General features: G+C 41.9%; 1 protein-coding gene across 1 annotated transcript in view; it reads left to right on the forward strand.

Annotated features, from left to right (window-relative positions):
• The first annotated feature begins 203 nt into the window (after nucleotides 1–203).
• Nucleotides 204–19,939, forward strand: part of LOC118745558 (glutamate receptor ionotropic, kainate 2-like) — a 637,377-nt gene continuing 617,641 nt past the window's right edge. Inside the window, exon 1 of the mRNA XM_036479033.1 lies at nucleotides 204–361. The gene's annotated coding sequence lies outside the window, so the exon portion shown is untranslated. The remainder of the gene's footprint in view (nucleotides 362–19,939) is intronic.

Here is a 19,939-nt window from a genome sequence, read left to right on the forward strand (position 1 = left end):
GTCAGGGTACATTCCTATAAGAGGTCTTTTGAATTCCCTAATTAAGCATTTTTTATAGTTTACATATGGGAACCACAGAAAGAAGCTTCGCGGGCGAATCCTTTAATTAGTCTTCCTAGGATTTTAAAGCATATTATTTTATTTAAACACTTATTTTTTTGTCTAGCGTGTCTGTAATGGAATATGTTTTGCATCTTATTGATTTCAGACACAGTCAGCTTTAATGTTTGATTCTGTTTACACTTTTGCGGCTGCTCTAGTGGAGATGAATCGAAGTCATTTATTAACACCTCATAACATTTCTTGTGCGGCCGAAGATCCCTGGGATAATGGACTATCGCTTTACAACTACATAAGTTCGGTATGTATGTAGTCGGCCGGACATTTTTGATACTAACACCTATTATGAATTTTCATCCGATAGACGATAAACGCCTGCAAGCGTATCGTATAAAATGAGTTTTCGTGCTATGGTTTCCACACGCCCGATAGATGTATTATTGTAAATAACAGTAGTACTTGTTTACTACTTGTTGTGAATTTAAATAAAACAGCTTGTCTAGCTAATTTTTTTTTTGTAAATTTTATTGTGGCTTATTAACATTTTTAAAGCAAACATTTTGTACTTAAAAGTCGCGAAAATTTCCACAAGGCAATAAAAAGCTAAGAGAAAAATGTTTCCTTCAACCATTGCGTTTTATGTAAACTCAAATGAATAAATTGATGAAACAATAAGAGATGCTTCCAATCCTCTGGAGACAGAACTAGGGACACGAATTTCGATACGATACGATACCATATCGATACTTTTGGCATTCGATACCGATATTTTCGACTCGATAGTTTTAAAACGATATTTTTTGAATCGAGTACCAGAACCCTAGTATCGCATCGAATGTCATAAACTCAAATTATAAGGACAATGTTATTAACAATTCTTCCCGATATGAATTGGGCTTTTAAGGGCAGAAATGTGTAATATAGTTAGGATTGCATGTGATGGAATTTGAACCCGCGACCTCGGTGGTTTAAGACAACACCTCAATCTGTACATGTTGTTACACAATATGTTAGTGTTTGACCGAGATTCTCCTCAGATTTGTCAAGTGCGCCTTAAGTTCTGAACACATTAAAAATAAGGAGCTACGGGCCACAGCTTCCAATTTGTTATCTTCATTGTCTAAACGCTTTGTCGATGACGACATGATTTTTTTGAATGCGTCGGCGACATCATGAATTTGTACGAGTTTGACATAAAAGAAGAGGAAGAACCTTATCTGTCGCTGGAAAAATAGAAATAGATCTAATCAGGCCACAACCACAGACGCCGCGTAGCCAGGTCGGCACCAAAATAATTATCTACATAAGAGTACGTGTTAAAATAATTTGACAGCTATGGTCCATAGCTCGTCGTTTTCATTGTGTTCGGGCTATTAATATTGTGGCACAAAAGGGGACCCTACAGTTTTATGTTGACTTTGAACGGTGATTTTGTTTTAATGGGAGGCTGTTTTTCATTTTCAGGTTTTGAGCACTTCTAATCATTACACCACAGCGGCCTATATATCGTGTCCCTAGACAGAACACCTTCTAAATTGGCAGCCTTAGGCAGCGTTTAGAAAAATAACCATCATCAGACCCACTCCGGCTGCGCTGACCACAGTATTTTGGCTCAGGTCCCACTTCGAAATTTACAAAAAAGTGCAAACCGAAGTTATCAATAAACTAGTGCTCGGAAATTCGAAGACTTTACTTTAAATTAAAGTTTGATCCTTATATGTGTATGTTACAGCTTTTAGATTCGGGTCAAGCGTTGGGACACAACAATCCAAAGTCATTGTATCGCATGGACAAAAAAATGGACAACCACTTGCATGCGTATGAAATTGAATAGCTGATACGATAGCTATCGTATCGGATTTCATACGCTTAAATTTAATTCGTAATACGATACAACATAATGCAATCGTTTATCGTGTATCGTATGGGTCAAGAAGTTTTCCACGACAGCCGGTTTTACGTACAATAATGACTCTGATTTTACCTGACCAAGAAGGGCTGTTGTTTCGGGGACCTAACCCCGTTTAGATCGGCAAACCCCACCAATCGTCCATCGTCCATGGAGCAATACCTGGCAGCCGCTTCCTTCTTCTCAGGGCGGGCATTGAGCCCAAACCCGGACCAGAAACATACTTCTGCTACGTTTGCCAGAGACGACTCCATCCGAACTCCACTTCGGTTAGGTTCTGATGGGTTATTTAAGAATCTGCTCATACGTTAGGTCTCACAGGAAGTGGCCCACAGGCGTTGTGGCACCCTGTTGCTCAAGCCTAACGGCAGCCACCCACCAACACGCAGCAAATATGCACGCAAAATTGTTTGATTTCTTTCTTAAATAAAATGCCAAGGGACATAGAAAATTTCCGTGCATTCCTCACGAAATTGGTAAATGAACACAAAGACAAACTGCGAAGAGACCGTAGAGTTTTGTTCTGTAAAAGCTGCGATAGAAGCCTAGACGCATCCAGGACTTCCATGCAACACGGCTTTGGCAGTTTTTTTTATACAACAAGTGCAACTCTTTGTGAACGGTCTTGCGCATTGCAAGCCCAAAAATGTTCTTAAGACTCAAATTCAAAAGTTCGAAATATGTTTAAAAATTTATTGAATTTCTCTTAAGTTTGTATTAAGTTTGAAAATTTGATTTATATTGCTTTGGATAATGTATGAACAAAATTTTTATATAACAATGGAAAAAAATTTTATCTTGAAAAACATTTTGAATATTAAAAAAAATCAACATCTTAACACTTGAAAAGTGGAATTGAAAAGTCCAAGTCAACCGAATAAAAGCTGGGTTATGCAAGACTTAGACTTGGCTTGACTAACCTAGAAACTCAGGCGCGATTACTCAGCGTTTCAGCTATTACCTTTTCCCTTTGTTTTGATTCTCAGCACTTGTATTTGTACATGTAAAATTGTAAACGTTTAATTTGTTTTAGCACCAAAATTTATACAAAATTACCATTAAAATAAATGTATTTATTATTATTGTTGGGGATAGAGCACTGCGACCTTAAGATCTATTGTGCCCCCTTCATGGATTATAGTGTGTCTATTAATCCAGTATCCGAGAGAAATTTTAGTATAGAACTATAAGTCTACGGGTTTCACTTCGCCTTTGGTTATCAGATGTTCACCCACGTGCCTTTTGCGTTTATGTATCAGTGCAGGACATTCTCCTAAGATGTGTTGTGCAGTCTAGTTTTTCATCCTGCAAAATCTGCATCGCTCATGCGAGTAAATTCCCAGTTTAGTCAGGTGATAGTTCAGCCTGCAGTGTCCTGTCAGAATTCCTGTAACAATTCTTAAGTTATTCTTTGATAAGTTCATACATTCCTTGAAGCGTTTTAGGTTATATGTTCCTAAAAGTGCTTTGGACTGCTCTAGACCTGGTAGATTATCCCAGTAGTGATTACTCTGGGCTTCTTCCTCTAGCCGAACTAGTTCAGGAGTGCCCCTTTTCCCAAGCCGCAGAAAGGTTCTGTACCGGTGAAAGGGGTTGATGCACCTTTCTTCGCTAGTTTATCGGTAATCTCGTTTCCTTTAATACCAATATGTCCCGGAATCCAGAGAACCCAAACCCGATTGCTCAGACCAAGAGTATTCAGCTTGTCGAGGCACTCCATCACCAGTTTAGATGTTGCCTGGTGAGATCTGAGGGCTTTGATAGCCGCTTGGCTGTCAGTCAAGATCGCGATGTTCTGATTCCGGTAGTTTCGCTTGATATTAAAGTCCGCGCATCTTCCTATGGCGTATGTTTCAGCCTGGAAAATAGATATATATTTCCCCATGGGTTCCGAGTATCTTAACCTCGGTCCAACTACCCCTATCCCGGTACCCTCGTCGGACAATGAGCCATCAGTGTACCAGGTAATCATGTTTTGGTTTATCCGATATGTCTCGGATATGCCTGCCCAGCTCTTCTTATTACTCAGTTCAGTCTTCAACCTCTTTGTAAAGCTGAACCTCGGATGCATGGTATCCCTCGGTATTGCAATTTCAGGGAACTTATTCGTAAGAATATCTAACTTCGCACGACCAAGATACCCTGCTGCCCCGATATTGGTACCAGTCATCCTTAGTAAAGCTCTTTTTGCCTGAGTCTGTATGTAAATATGAAGAGGGGTAAGATCTAAAAGAACCTCCAAGGATGCGGTTGGACAGGTTATGCATACGCATGCCAGCCTTTGTATCTTGGAGAGCACTTTGATTGCTCCAAGTTGTGAAGCTCTATCGGCCCAAACGATGGCTCCATAAGTTATCATGGGTCGTACTATTGTCGTGTATATCCATCTCAGTATGTCTTTGGTGTGCAGCCCCAACTCTTTCCTGCCATGGACCTACACGTCATAAATTATCTTACAGCTTTATTCGCAGTTTCTTCCACGTGTGCTTTCCAGAGTAGTTTTTGGTCTAGTGTTACTCCTAGAAATTTAACCTCTTTTTGGTACATGATGATGGAACCAACAGCCTTATCGCTTTTGGACTATCATGTTTGTATTTGCTTGAGAATGTTACTATAGTGGTATTTGCTGGATTTACGTTCAGGCCCACTTTAGCACACCATTTTTTGGTTACGTTCAGCCCTAGCTGGATTCTATCACACAGGGTGTTTTCTATTTTCCCCCTGCATAATATTACAATGTCGTCGGCATACCCCTGGCAGGTTAGTCCAGTATCTGTTAGCTCTTGGAGCAGTCCGTCGACGATTATATTCCATAGTAGTGGAGATAACACTCCACCCTGTGGATAGCCCCTTGTTGTGCCGGCAACAACTGTATTATTCGTACAGGTCTGTATTTCAACCCTTCTGGTGCGGAGCATGCAATTAATCCAGGCCACGAGGTTATTGTTTACCCCGCTGATAATCAAAACACTGTTTATTGCAGCATGTGAGGTGTTGCCAAACGTGCCCTCGATGTCCAGAAAAGCGCATATAGCAGTCTCCTTATTTTCTAAGGTATCTTGAAGTGCGCATGTCAGCGCATATAGGGCGGTTTTAGTAGAGCGGCCCGCCATATATGCATGCTGGCGCGAATTCAGCGGATAGTTCAATAAGACCGTAGTCCTTTTCTAAAGCTTTTAGTACATATGAGGTCAGGCAGATCGGCCTGAAGGATTTTGGATGAAGTGGGTCTTTCTTTCCAACCTGCGTTATGAAAACAAACTTCGCTCTTCTCCACGCATCTGGTATATAACCCAATGCCATGCTGTTTCTAATTATTTTTACTAGCGGTTCAATCACGCATTCTAAGCCCTGCTGTAGCATGCCAGGGAAAATTCCATCTGCTCCCGGTGACTTCAGTGGTTTGAAGGTATTCACCGCCCACCTGAGCCGGGGCTCGGAGCATATTTCCTTAGCCACTAACCAGTTTCCTCTGCTTATTTTACTGCACTGCTCAGTCCGATCTGTTTCGGAATAAGATGTAGATCCTGGGAAGTGAGTATCTATGAGAAGTTTTATCTTCTCCTCCTCGCTCCCAGTGAAACTCCCATCGCTCTTCCGTAGACTTGCGGAAGAAATACAGTTCGTTTTCGCCATTACCATATAGAGTCTTGTAGCCTCCGTAGTATCTTCTATGCTTTCACAGAAGGTCCTAAAGCTTAAGCGCTTAGATTCCCTTATTTCTTTGTTGTACAGAGTTAAGGTGTTTCTGTATTCTGACCACTCCCCGGTTCGTTTTGCTCGATTGAACAGTTTCCGGACTTTGGTTCTGAGTTTACTTAAGTTGTTGTTCCACCAGGGTACATCCCTTTAGGAACGTACCTTACTTATAGGACAACTGTCTTCATATGCGTCAATGAGTAATTCATTGAAGCGCTTTGTACTGAATTCTAGTTCTTTTCCATTCCTGATCTTCTGGCCCAGCCCAGGTTGCGCTACGTTTAACCTTAGGTTGCCTTCAACTTCTTCCTGTCTGTCTTCCTGGGATTCCTTAAAACTATATGTATAGGAGGGGTTGCTACAATGTCAAGCCTTATTATTCTATGATCTGAAATGGAGGGTTCATTGGATACTCTCCACTCTTTCGCTAACGCTTTCGTTTGAGTATTCCCTATGGTTATATCAAGGACCTCTTCCCTTGCGCGGGTCACAAAAGTTGGTAGGTTCCCAAGGTAGGTGCTCACCCCTTTCGTTGGTGTCACTGCTCCCCCATGCCTCACTATGCGCATTTGTATCACACCCGAGTATCAGGGGTAGCTTCCTAGCCTCGCAGTACTTCACCAGTTTAGTGACAAGCTCTGGTGGGGCGTGCATGTCATCTCCTGTGAAGTAGCCCGATGCAGCTACGATGTCCTGGATGGTCCCGTTGATGTTGACTGGGACTTGGACCGCTACTAGATCCCTCGACAGGATATCATAAAGACATATATGCTTCAAGCTATTAGTTATTAAAAGCATGTCCTAGGATTCGTACACCTAGTATCCTAAATTACCTGCCTGTTCTCTACTGCCAAGCCTCTTATTTGGCCCCTAACGACCCAGGGTTTTTGTACCAGCACTATTCCCAGTGTAGATCTGAGGGTTGCCCTAGCGATAACCGCAGACGCGGCCCTCGCATGATGTAGGTTTATTTGTGCAACCTTAGTGCTGGTCATCGTCGCAGCTAATGGCGTTCAACATCTTCGTCCGTTGTCAGGGTTTCGTCAAACTCTGACAAGGTGGCTCTCTCCGAGGCGTCATCAGCACAAATAGTCAGTATCCCGAGGTCGAAGTCGTCGATGCCCTCCATCTCATGAGGTAGAAACTGACTTCCTCTACTACCGCGCTTCTAGCTGCTTCTACGGCTACCATCTCAGCCACCTCCTTCGGTAATTCAGGACCACCCGGTGGAGTATCTCGCTTGACTGTCTTCGCCTTCGGTTCCCTGCCCTTGTGCACATGCACTGGAACAAGATGCAGTTTTTCTTTTTGATAGCGTCCAACGACCGGTCGTCTATCCCGATCGTTAGCAGTTTGCCAGTCTTCTCGTCGTTGCTCCTATAAACCTTCCATAGGTCGGTATGCATTCCCCCATTTTGTGCTATAATACGGTTCAGCAGTTTCTGCGTGTCCACTGCTGCAGCTTTTGGTAGGTACGTAGTGATTACGTGCACCGTGGGTATGTTGTCCCCATCGCACGTAGTCAGTTCCGCACCATCCCAGTCAAGCAGTTTTGGGACAATTTCGCAAACCATTCGGCTGATTCTGCATCCAAGCAGTCGACCAGTATAAGGCCTGGCCGAAAGTGGATGCCGTCGAATTGGAGTATTGACCTCCAACCCTTACCCATCTCCTCCACAATGGCGTCCTCAATCTTTCCCTGATCCTCACGAGTGAGTGTACTCTCATGAAAAGCCTTCGGCAGAACTGCCAGTCTAATGCGCTTACTGGAGTTAGCATAGCTAACACCCGGCTTCCTGGCCCCTGCCTTAGGTTTTGGAGCAACTGTTTCAAGACGGTTCTTCTTCTTCTCCGGCTTTCCTTCAAGAGAACTAAGCTCCGCAGCCCCCCCGTTTACTGTCACCGGGGTTTTCCCGGTCTAGGGGTGCCTTTTTTCTCCGGATTCTCCTTCGGAGGATTAGCTTTCGCAGCCCCGCCTGTGCTGTCACTGGACTTCTCTCGGTCCAGTACTTTCTGTAAAATACTCCCCAGTCAGGATTATAGGGTGGGAGGAGGGAAGATGGGATGGGGAGGGATTAAGGATAAGGACGTCGGTGCGGTGATCTCGCATAGAAACCAGAGTGGCTAGTATCACACTTACCCAGCGGGCGAGGTTGATACAGCGGCAGTAGGTCAACATACTAGCTTCCCTCTTGGTTCGCGGTGATATGTCGGTTCCCGAAGCAGCCGCCATAGTACCACTTAAGCCCCATCCCCACGGCAAGGAGACCGACAATGATGGAGATAAATGTATTTACGCGTATCAAATAGTGATTGTTATACCTTTCATGAGCATGAAATGGTATTATAACTTTGGTCCGATGTTTGTAAGTACCACAATAAGAAGAGATAGACCCATTAAAATGTATACTTAAATGATCAGAACGGCGAGCTAGTCGATTTAGCCATGTCCGTCTGTCCGTCTGTCTGTCTGTCTGTCTGTCTGTCCGTCTGTTTGTATGCAATCTAGTCTCTCAGTTTTCGAGATATCCGGATGAAATTTGGTAGGTGGGTGTATTTTTATAATGTGTTAGTCATTTGTCGGAACCGGAAGAATCGGACCACTATAACATATAGCTCTCATACAACTGATTGTTCAGATATGAGATTTTTCGTTATAACTTCTCCATATATGCAGCTAGGAACATGAAATTTTGCAATACTTCCACCCATTATCAACAGAAGACTTAGAGTGAAAATTACTTACAAAGATCGGGTTACTTCTACATATAGCTCCCATACAACTGATTGTTCAGATATAAGATTTTTTGTTATAAGTACTCCATCTATGCAGCTAGAAACATGAAATTTCGCACTACTTTCACTCATTATCAACAGAAAGTTTACAGTAAAATTAACAAAAATCGGGTTACTATAACCTGTTTAAGGCCTCCATACAACTTATTGTTCAGATATGGGGTTTTACTGTAAAACTCCTTTATTTGGACAGCTAAAACCGATAAATTTCGTAAGCTATTTTTTAAATAATAATACAAAGACTACTGAGAAAATCGTCAAAATCTATACTGTATAATCTTAATCTCTTGTACCACTGATTGTTCAGATACCAGTTTTTGCGATATATGTATCTCCTTTATGTAGGAAGCTAAACCCATTAAGTTGTGTTACCGGTTAACGTACCGATCACACAGCAGTGAAAATCACTTACTTTGGTGCTATATAAGGTATATCTTCCATACCTCTGATTGTTTAGCTAGAATTTTTTATATATGTATCTCCTCTATCTATGTCTGCTGTGAATATATAAGTTTTTTCAAATGCAGTAATCTGTTAACGTAAAATTTTTAGATGCTCATGAAAGGTATGGAGCCTTCGGCATAGCCGAAGACAGCGCTGCTCTTACTTGTTTTTATTTAATTTTCTGTCTGTATTTGAAAGTTTGTTTTTCGATTGCCAGATCAATTACATTTATACAAAAAAATTATATTTCCGTGGCATATTTGTAGGGATTTTATTAAAAATCGTAATGGCAGCATGACTCACGGATCTCTTTGCACTTAGAAATTTAACATAGAAATCAACAATCTATAGTTCTCCAAGTTTCTAAGTGAAGTGGGTTTTTCGGTAACTACATACAGGCGCTGCTTATTTCTCAGATATACAATTTTCAAGTCAAGTCGAAGTATTGCATAACTACGGTGACTATCCATCCTGTATTATACGGGGCAGTCCTCTTTTTTGACCCATTGTCCTGGTAATTTATTTATTTTATACGGGACGCCAAATGTTCTGTATTTCTTTTAATGTCCTGTATTTGTCCCGTATTCGGTGATCCGACGCCTTAACAGCTCATTAAAAAGGCATGCCTATGAACGAGTTTTAAGTGATGTTGGTATATGATCGTAATTTTTTTTTATAAACAGTTACTATTTTCTAATCTGAATGCCAGTGATTTCGAGTTCAGCAAAGCACGCCAATCGTTTCTTTTCTGTGCAAACCGACACCAATTGGAAATGCCAAGTGAAGCCAATTCCTTCTCCACCTGATCTTTCCATCGCAGTTGGGGCCTCCCTCTCCCTCTGCTACCACCAGCGGGTTCCGAGTTGAATACTTTCAGAGCTTGAGCGTCGGTGTCCATTCGAACGACATGGTCAAGCCAGCGGAGCCGCTGTATTTTAATTCACTGCACTATGTCCATGTCGCTGTAAAGTTCATACAGCTCATCGTTCCATCGTCTGCTGTACTCGCCGTCGCCAACGCGTAAACGCCCGTAAATCTTCCGCAAAATCTTTCTCTCAAGTACTCCAAGAGCCGCCTCATCGGATGTTGTCATTGTCCATGCTTCTGCGCCATATACCCGCACGGGCATGATGAGTTACTTATAGAGCGTGGTTTTCGTGCGTCGAGAGAGGACTTTACTCCTGAATTGGCTACTCAGTCCAAAGTAACACTCCTTGGCAAGACTGATTCTGCGTTGGATTTCAATGCTGACATTATTATCGGTGTTAATGCTGGTTCCCAAGTAAACGAAATTCTCTGCTTTATCGAAATTGTAACTGTCAACAGTGGCGTGGGTGCCAAGGTGCGAATGTGCTGACTGTTTGTTTGATGACAGGAGATACTTTTTCTTGTCCTCGTTTACCACCAGACCCATTCGCTTTGCTTCCCTATCCAACTTGGAAAAGGCAGAACAGACTTCGCGGTTTTTGTTACCGATGATGTCGATGTCATCGGCGTAAGCCAGCAATTGCATGCTCTTGTAGTAAATTGTTCCTGAGCTGTTCAGTTCTGCAGCTCTTATTATCTTCTCCAACATCAGATTAAAGAAGTCACATGAAAGGGAGTCGTCCTGTCTGAAACCCCGTTTTGTGGCGAACGGCTCGGAGAGGTCTTTTCCAATTCTGAGGGAGCTGGTGGTGTTGGCCAACGTCATTTTACACAGCCGTATGAGTTTTGAGGGGATGCCAAATTCAGACATAGTGGCGTATAGGCAACTCCTTTTAGTGCTGTCAAAAGCGGCTCTAAAGTCGACAAATAGGTGGTGAGTTTCGATGCTCTTCTCGCGGGTCTTTTCCAAGATTTGGCGTATTGCACATACCTGGTCTATGGTGGATTTGCCGGGTCTAAAGCCACACTGATAAGGTCCAATCAGTTCATTGACGGTGGGCTTCCGTCTTTCACACAATATGCTCGATAAGACCTTGTAACCTATGCTTAAAAGGCTGATCCCGCGGTAGTTGGCGCGAATGGCGGGGTCACATTTCTTGTGGATTGGGCAGAGCGCACTTAAATTCCAGTCGTTGGGAATGCGTTCATCTGACGATATTCTGCACAAGAGGTGATGCATACACCTTATCAACTCCTCGCCGCCGTACTTGAATAGCTCAGCTGGCAGGCTGTCATCTCCAGCAGCTTTGTTGTTTTTCAGCCGCGTTATTGCTATACGTACCTCGTGATAGTCAGGCGGTGGAACGTCGACTCCGTCATCATCGACTGCGGGCTCGGGCTCTTCTTCTCCACAACTTTCCGTGCTGCTTTCATTTAGTAGGAAAAGTGTTCCCTCCATAATTTAAGTACACTCTGGACATGAGTTACTAGCTTGCCATTATCGTTCTTACAGGAGTACGCCCCGGTCTTGAAACCTTCCGTAAGTCGCCTAACTCCCTGGTAAAATTTCCGGCATGGTTTCTCTCCGCCAGCATTTCAAGCTCTACGCACTCACGTATTTCGGCCTCTCTCTTCTTATTGCTTCCCTCATCAGATCCCTATAGAGGTCCCACATAGTGCGCATTGCGCCCGATCGCAGCGTGGCCCTGTAGGGGACATCTTTTTTCTCTGCAGCCTCCTGGCACTCCTCATCGTACCAGTTGTTCTTTCGGACTCGCTGAAATCCAACTACTTTTTCGGCGGCGGTACTCAGTGAGCGGGAAATGTGGTTCCACTGCTCGCATATCTCGGTTTGTTGAAGAGTGTTCTCTGAGAGCAGGTGTGAGAGTCGAGTAGCGAAAGCGCTGGCTGTCTGTTGTGATTGCAACTTTTCGACGTTAAGCTTTCCTTGCATATTTGGGCGCTCATTTTTTGCTGCACGGAGGCGGGTACGTATCCTGGCTGCAACAAGATAGTGGTCTGAGTCGATGGTTGGGCCTCGGAGTGTGCGTACGTCTAAAACACTGGAAGCGTGCCTTCCGTCTATCACAACACGAGGCTTGGCCTTGCTTCTTCACTGGAAGTGGTTTTTACATGGCGGGTCCCAAACCCAGCGCACAACCCATTGATCGGGCGGGGGTGGTTTCGCAACCAAATACACGTTTATATAGCGATCCGCTTTCTCCAAGCAGACACCCGCTTGTAGCCGCACCTACTGGTGAACAGACGCTGCAGACTTCAGTGAGCCCTTAAACCGAATAAGTCGGAGTGGCCCCACCGAAGCTCCCTCTCTTTCAGCCGTGACTCAAGGCTCCACTCGGATTGGTTACCGCATCTCGGACATGGGTTGCTCTCGTTGCCCAGAATGCGCGAACGAGGACGCAAGAGTCGGGATTGAGTATACCCATGCAACTGTAACTGCATACCCAGAGCAACGACAATACCCCATTGCACTCTAGGAATACATACAGTGGCCAAAATAGAAATTAGGACTCGACATTTTAGTAAGTTTTTGGCTATTTTTCCTTTTTTTATTTGATGCTTGTTATTTATTTTATGAAAGTAAAGCTATTTTTCTAACAAAAACCATATAATATGAAATTTCCAACTTTGTGCAAAAAACTATAAAAATTAATTCTACAATGTTTCACCAAAATTTTAAACTTTTTTATTAGAATCTTTGGAAAAAAATTTGGTTTGCAGTTTTGTAACTCATTAAAATTGAGTATAATAAAGTGCGAGTGGAAAGGGCTGCTCATTTGCTTCTCTTTCAAAAATAATTCAAATAAAAAAAAAAAAACTTTTTAATATACAACGCTTTTATAAATCGACTAAAAATTAGAAAATAATATTTCTCAGTCCCATAGAATTTGTTTTGATAACTTTTGATTTTGAAATTTTAGCAAGTCATTATAAACCAGTAATGAGATTGAAAACGAAAAACGTGGAGCGCATGCAATACAAAGCATTAAATTTAATTGACAATAGTCAAACTACATAACATCGACCTTAAATTTCTACAGAGAAAGTACAAATTTGGGATCGATTTTAAGCGGTCGTTATGCATATATCCACATTCATATATATATTACCCTTCATATCAATTCAGGTCTATTACATGCGCCCTACGCTTTTCATTTTCAATCTCATAAATGGTTTATAATGAAAATTTAAAAAGTTATCAAAAAAAATTCTATGGGACTGAAGAATATTATTTTATAATTTTTAGTCCATTTATAAAAGCGTTGAATATTAAAAAAATTATTTTATTTATTTTCTACTTTTTAGCCTGGTGTGTATAAAATTTTGCAATAGATATTAAAATAATTCAACTTGCAGTGAAAAGAGAACAGAATACTATGCAAGCAAAATGTTGTTTGCTCACGTTTAGTATAAACATACATATCGAGCCCTAACCGCCAAAATAACGTAAGCGACACTTTTTTCAAAATTTTCTTTTTGATGCAGAAATATTCGTAGAGCATCTAGATGCATTTCTACATCAAAAAGAAAATTTTGAAAAAAATGTTGCTTACGTTATTTTGGCGGTTAGGGCTTGATGTGTACATATATATGTAGTTGATTTCATTTAAAGAAATGGCGTGCCGTCCATTTCCGCTGTAGCGTATGTAAATAGTGCATATATCCCTGGATCACAAATTTTAATTTGGTTTTGTTCTCCAGACGCCACTATCCAATGCCTATGTAGAATTGCTCGGTGATTCCGAAAATCGAGTTAATTTTTTTTTCTATTTGCTAGTCGCACTCTTGACTGCTCAAGTACGAATGCTTTATTCAATTCCTTATCCCTTCTTTTATGTGTAATTCGTGTACTTAATTAAGGATGGTACAACTAAGAAAATGTGGTACAAGTCTGAATATACGAAACATTAAATGTAGTGTTGTTGTAAAGAGAGAAAGAAATTACTTCTAATTTTATTTATGCATGCTGATTGTTCAAAATTTACGGGATCTACATATTATTTTTATAAAAATGTTTGCAGGGGACCACCACGGTAACCCCTTCCTAGAATTCCTGCTAGCCATTTTGCAGGAAGCCGACTCGTCTTAGGGATTTAACGCAGCTTGATGTTACAGTTGCAGCACTTTGTTGTATTTCATTACGCTGGATTGAGACGATCAACAGAAATTGCAACGTTTTTACCTTTTATAATAACTGTGAAAGTTTTGCTGTTTTTAGCGGTGATTTTGTATGGTCCATCATAAGGCTCTGTCATTGACGGCTTAACTCAGTCGTTTCTCACATAGACGTGCGTTGATGCCATCAAATTCTTGCTGACGAATGGTATGCTTGTAGAATGTCATGTAGTTTCAACTGGGCGGATATTTCGCAGATGTGTGCGTAGCTTATCAGCGAAAACAAAGTTAGGTCGCACGCGGTTGCTCGCAGTGAAAAATTCGCCTGGCAGTCGCGTCGGGGAACCAAACAACATTTCCGATGAAGAAGACTTGATGTCGTCTTTCACAGCCTTCCGCAGGCTAAGTAAAGTCAAACGTAAGTTGTCGACCCATTCATCTTTACCTGTAGCGAGAATGGCATTTTTAAACGAGCGATGCCATCGCTCAACTAAGCCATTTGCCTGTGGATGGTATGGTGACGTTCGCTCGCGCTGTGTTCCTAGTATGTGAAGCATTTCGGTGAAGACATTTGATTCGAATTGGGCTCCTTGGTCCGTCACGATTTTGCTTGGCGCTCCATAACGACCCATCCATTCATTTAAAAAAGCTCGGCAGACGGTTTCGGCCTGAATGTCGGTAAGAGGAATGCCCTCCGGCCACCTATAAAAACGATCGAGGAAAGTTAAGCAATAGCGAAAGCCATGGCATAGTGGTAATGGTCCAATTATGTCCACGGGGACCACTTCAAATCGCTGATCGGGCATCTCCATACGTACCAACGGTGCCCTGTTGTTGTGTCGGTGAATTTTGCTGCGGCTGCAACGTCCACACGCTCGAACGAACTCCTTGCAGTCCTTTAGCATGCTTAACCACACGAAACGTTGTAAACCCATTCTCAGCGTCGCGTTCGCACCTGGGTGTGCGAGATCGTTAAGTGTATGTAAAACTTGATGCCGGAAGTCGTACGGAACTACCGATATTGCTTGTGGAGATGTCACAAAGCAGTTAGGCTTGAGTACCTGGTATCTCGAAATGTTTAAATTTGAGTGAATGTCTTCTCTTACCATGTACTAGCGCGTTAATATCATCATCAGTTCGCTGTGCAGTGGCCATATCAAGGTAGTTGATTGCGGTGATAGTATTGATACGAGATAACATACCAGCCGTTTTGTTTGCGGATCCAGGTATGTGACGGATGGCAGTTGTGAACTGACTTATGTAGTCCAAGTGTCGAATTTGGCGAGGTGATCCTTTTTCCGGGCGTTGACTAAAGGCATAGACTAACGGCTTGTGGTCAGTAAAAATGGTTGTAACGTTGGCTTCGATCATGAACTGGAAGTGCTTTACGGCTAAGTAAACTGCCAACAACTCCCTGTCGTACGTGGAGTACCGCTTTTCAGTATCGGAGAGACGTCGTGAAAAGTAGCCTATGGGCTGTGGCTCGTTGTCAGCCAGCTGATGCAGTACAGCCCCTACGGCGATGTCCGAAGCATCGGTGGTTAGTTCTAATTTATCATCAATCTTTGGATAAGCCAAAGTAGCGGCGCTAGCCAGGTCTTTCTTGCATTCATCAACGCGGCAACCGCTGCATCGTTCCATTCGATAGGAGATCTGTCGTTGCGTTTATTGCCGTTGATAAGTTTCTGCAAAGGCGCTTCACGCTGCGTAGCATCAGGCAGACATTTCCTATAGAAGTTGACGGTTGCTATGAAACTTTTCAGTTCCTTTGAGATAGTTGGCCTCTGTACCCGTAATATGGCTTCTATTTTTTCCGGCAACGGACGTATCCCCTCTTTGGTGATGAGGTGACCCAAAAACCTGATATGACTTTTTCCTCTCTCTCACTCTCACTTGACAGATTTATCATCAAGCCCGTCTTTCGGAGTCGCTCAAATACCAAACGAATGTGTTGGTAATGTTCTGAAATGCTCGATGAGGTGATGCATATGTCGTCCACATATGGAAGGACGAGGTCTAATCCACGTAGCGTTTCATGTACTAGGCTCTGAAAAGTCATGAGCGTAAACTCAAACAAGCCAAACGGTGTCACTATGGCTGTTTTTAAACTCTTCGGGCCTAACTGGCACCTGATGAAATGCGCGATGCAGGTAAATTTTGCCAAAAAGCGTTTTTCCAACGAATACCGCAGTGCAATCGTGTATGAATGGGATCAGGTATCTGTCGGGCACGGTTATTTTGTTGAGCGCACGGTAGTCCCACATTGTCGCAAGCTACCGTCTGGCTGTCGAACCATGTGGAGTGCGCTAGGCCAGTTACTTTTGGATGGACGACATACACCGATTCGCATCAAATAATCGAACTCAGCTTTGTCTGCAGCAAGCTTTTCCAGGTCCAGCTTTCTTACACGAGCGTTCACAGGTTGACCAGAAGTTTCTATGACGTGATGAACATCAGTATTAACTGGTCTACGATCCGAAGTCATCTCTGTGAGGTCTTTGAAGTCCACCGGTAACTTCGCGAACGGATCGTTATGATCGAAGGCCTTAATCTGCATATTCAACCCAGTGCGAATAGTGCATGGCATTTCGAGGTTCGTAGTTTTGTCTATTAGTCTCTTTCTTTTCAAATCAATGATTAAATCATAGTGTCAGATAAAATCGCTGCCGATTATCGGTGTACTTACGTCAGCTACCATGAAGCTCCACTCAAAGCTCCGTCGAAGGCCAAGATTGATACGGCGGCGAAGTATACCGTATGTGTTTATTTCTGAGTCATTGGGCGCATAGAGCTTCACGGACGTCGGCTGCAAAGGTGCTGATGTATGCATTTTTGGTAAGACGCTGAAATCGTCACCGGTGTCGACAAGATATTTGATGTCGGACGATCGGTCGGCAACGTAGAGTTGCTGCGTCCCCAAATGTTTGGTGATACCAACATTCCTGAGAATTTGGCGGCTCAGAACGCTGAGTGCTGCTGCGACGGCTGCGTGAACAGGTGCGTTGAGGATTGCGACGATGACTGCGCCCTCGAGTATTCAAATCAGCGAACCTTTTGTGCAATTGATGAATGGCGCTTGTGATCTTCGCCAGCGTAGTTGCTACCTCTGTTGACGGAGCAGGCGATGCCGATGTTTCCGAGATAGCACAAGCTTGACGCTGGGATACCGTCTCCATTGCTGCGTCGGCAACTGCTATCTGTACGTCTATTGGGCCTTCTCGTGCAATTATAGATGCACGAACGAGTTCTAGCGAACGTTGGATTCACATTGCACGAAGCGCATCTTCGGAAAAGGAATTTCCTGCTACACGTAGCATGGCGTTGTACAGCTGACTGGGTCGTTGATTGCCCAGCACCATTTCTTCGAGCATGCGCAGGATTCTGCGCTGCTGACTTCCCCGAATATTTTAATAAGTCACGTTTTAAATACTCGTACATGCCTACTCGGGCGCTAAGCACACGTTGGGGATTTTCGGCGTTTCTGCAGATTTGTCCAATAGTAGGAAGAGTGAGCGTGTCCAACGTCGCCATTACGTGGTAGTATCGTTGAGTATCGCTTGGCATATTGCATGCTCTGAACCAATAATCAACTAATGTAAACCAGGCATCCATGTCTTTTGGTATAATGCGTGGCATTGGAATTCGCGCATGAAATTCGTTTTGCATTAGCGGCTGTTGTAGATGTGCACTTTGTTGTTGTGGTTGGACCAATGACTGCTGTTGACCCAACGGTAAGCTTGCGCTTTGTTGCTGTTGTTGCTGAACCAACAGCCGATGTTGAGGTACTGGTGCGCCCTGCTGCTGCTGCCTTAAGAGCACTGATGCACCTTGTTGTTGCGAACCGGGCGTTTCGATTATTTGTGTTTGCCCTTGAGCCATGTCTTGCGGAGGTCCGTTATTGATTCGGTTAGGCGACATCTCTTGAAAACAGTCGCTGCCTGCGACCGTCGCGCTATCTGTCCTCTGCAATGCGTGTTCCATATCGGATCGTTGTTAAGTTATGCTAGCGGCGAAATAAATTTTGCACTTGCACAATAGACTCAAGTTCGGAAAAATATTCCAACCTTTTTTAAATATTGTATCGGCTCTAAAAAACCACTGGAGATCAGTCCATCATCGGGTTTCTGACACCAATGTGGTCGAGCGGTAGAATAAAATTTGACTGCTGAAGTACGAATACTTTATTCAAATCCTTATCCGTTGTCTTATGTGTAATGCGTGTACTTAATTAAGGATGGTACAACAAAGAAAATGTGGTACAAGTTTGAATATACGAAACATTAAATGTAGTGTTGTGTAAAGAGAGAAAGAAATTACTTATAATTTAATTTATGCATGTTGACTGTTCAAAATTTACGGGATCTACATATTATTTTTATAAAAATGTTTGCAGGGAACCACCACATATACATCACTTTCCGATAGGGCCCAGCCAGCAAAATCATCGTAAACAAGCTCGTAATTGGATATTTTCTCGAAGAAAAACCGGATTAAAAATCGTTTATGATAGCCGTTTACGACTCTTTTTCGAGCACTTTTTCGCTTTAAATTGTGCATCGCCTACGAACAGTCGTAAACGGATCGAAAAAGCATTCGTATGCGAATATTTTTACGTCCGTTTTTTAATTGTAAACGAGTCTCGTAAACGATTAATTTACGTTAAAAAAACGTTTTTCTACACTGCTTTATCTACTGTTTTTGAATGCTAAAAATAAAGGCAATTAATTAATTCAAATTATTGTAGTTCTTTTATTGAATGGAATTATAATTAATAAATATTTATAGTGCCGGATCAAAGTATTGGCACAGAGAATTTTTCGCAATGTATGCAAAGTTTTTTACTTGAATTTCTTTTCGCACATTATTTTTTTTAAATACAGTTAGTATGAAGATCTACTTTCAAATCAGATTTTTGAGAAAAATTCTAAGTATGCAGTTTTAAATCCCATTATATTTTAGTATAACATAGTTCAAGCTTGAAGTTGCCAGAAAACCGCGTTGATTTTTGGCAATTTTTTCACGCAGTTTCTTCCATGCAAATTATGTGCGACATTTTTTTTTTGTATGGAAGAAACTGCGTATAAGAAATTGTCAAAAAACAAAGAAGTCTAGAAAACGAAGTCTGATGAGGAGATGTGGTGATCTCCGAAATAGTGCTATAACTTCTACCGCTTAGACTTGGTTGCTTTTTCAATTTTTCCTAATAAACAATCGTGGTACAAAGCTCAATAAAAATATTAAAAAAAAACAAAAAAAAAAAAAAACAAAGAGGTTCTCTAGCTATTCAAGCGTGCACTTTATTATACTAAAATTAAATGAGCTATAAAACTGCATACTTAAAATTTTTCTAAAAAATCTGATTTGAAAGTAGAACTTCATACTAACTATATTTTTATAAAAAACAATTAGAGAAGATATCAGAATAAAAAACTTTGCATTCATGGCGAAAAATTCTCTGTGCCAATATTTTTTCCCGGCACTGTATATGTGAAGATATTTTCAGATAAATAAATATTAACAAACTATCTATTAACAAATTAACAATTAAATAAGAGGGGTTTAATATATATTATAAAGTTGCTGAATTTATTTTTTATCTTTTTTGCCGATAGGCTGCCAATTTTTTTTTGCCGGTCGTGTGCATATTGGAAGTGCTTCTTTGATACGGAAATAAAAACTTCTTCGTGGGAGTTAAATTTTTGACGAAAAGCACCTAAGAAAATAAAGTGAAAGATTAAACTCCATTGGAAACCGGAAAATTTAATTAAGTAAAAAGTAGTAATAAATAATATTATGATCCGTACTTCTTATTGCCGCTGTCGTTGCCAAACCAATAGCGCTGCTTTTGGTACCAGTTCCCTTCCACGAGAAAAGTTTTGCTACCTCATCTGTAATAATTTTTTTTTAATGAATCATTTATTGACGCTAGTACGGATAAGGCTTCGGATTTCGCACGCCTTTTTAATTGAGAAGCCATATTATCAATAAAACATTAAGTTCAATAACTGCAAAGTCCTAATAAACTAG

This window comes from Rhagoletis pomonella, unplaced genomic scaffold, assembly GCF_013731165.1.
Source record: "Rhagoletis pomonella isolate Grant_MI unplaced genomic scaffold, Rhpom_1.0 Rhpom_scaffold_00009, whole genome shotgun sequence".
In the NCBI taxonomy this organism is placed as follows: Eukaryota; Metazoa; Arthropoda; class Insecta; order Diptera; family Tephritidae; genus Rhagoletis; species Rhagoletis pomonella.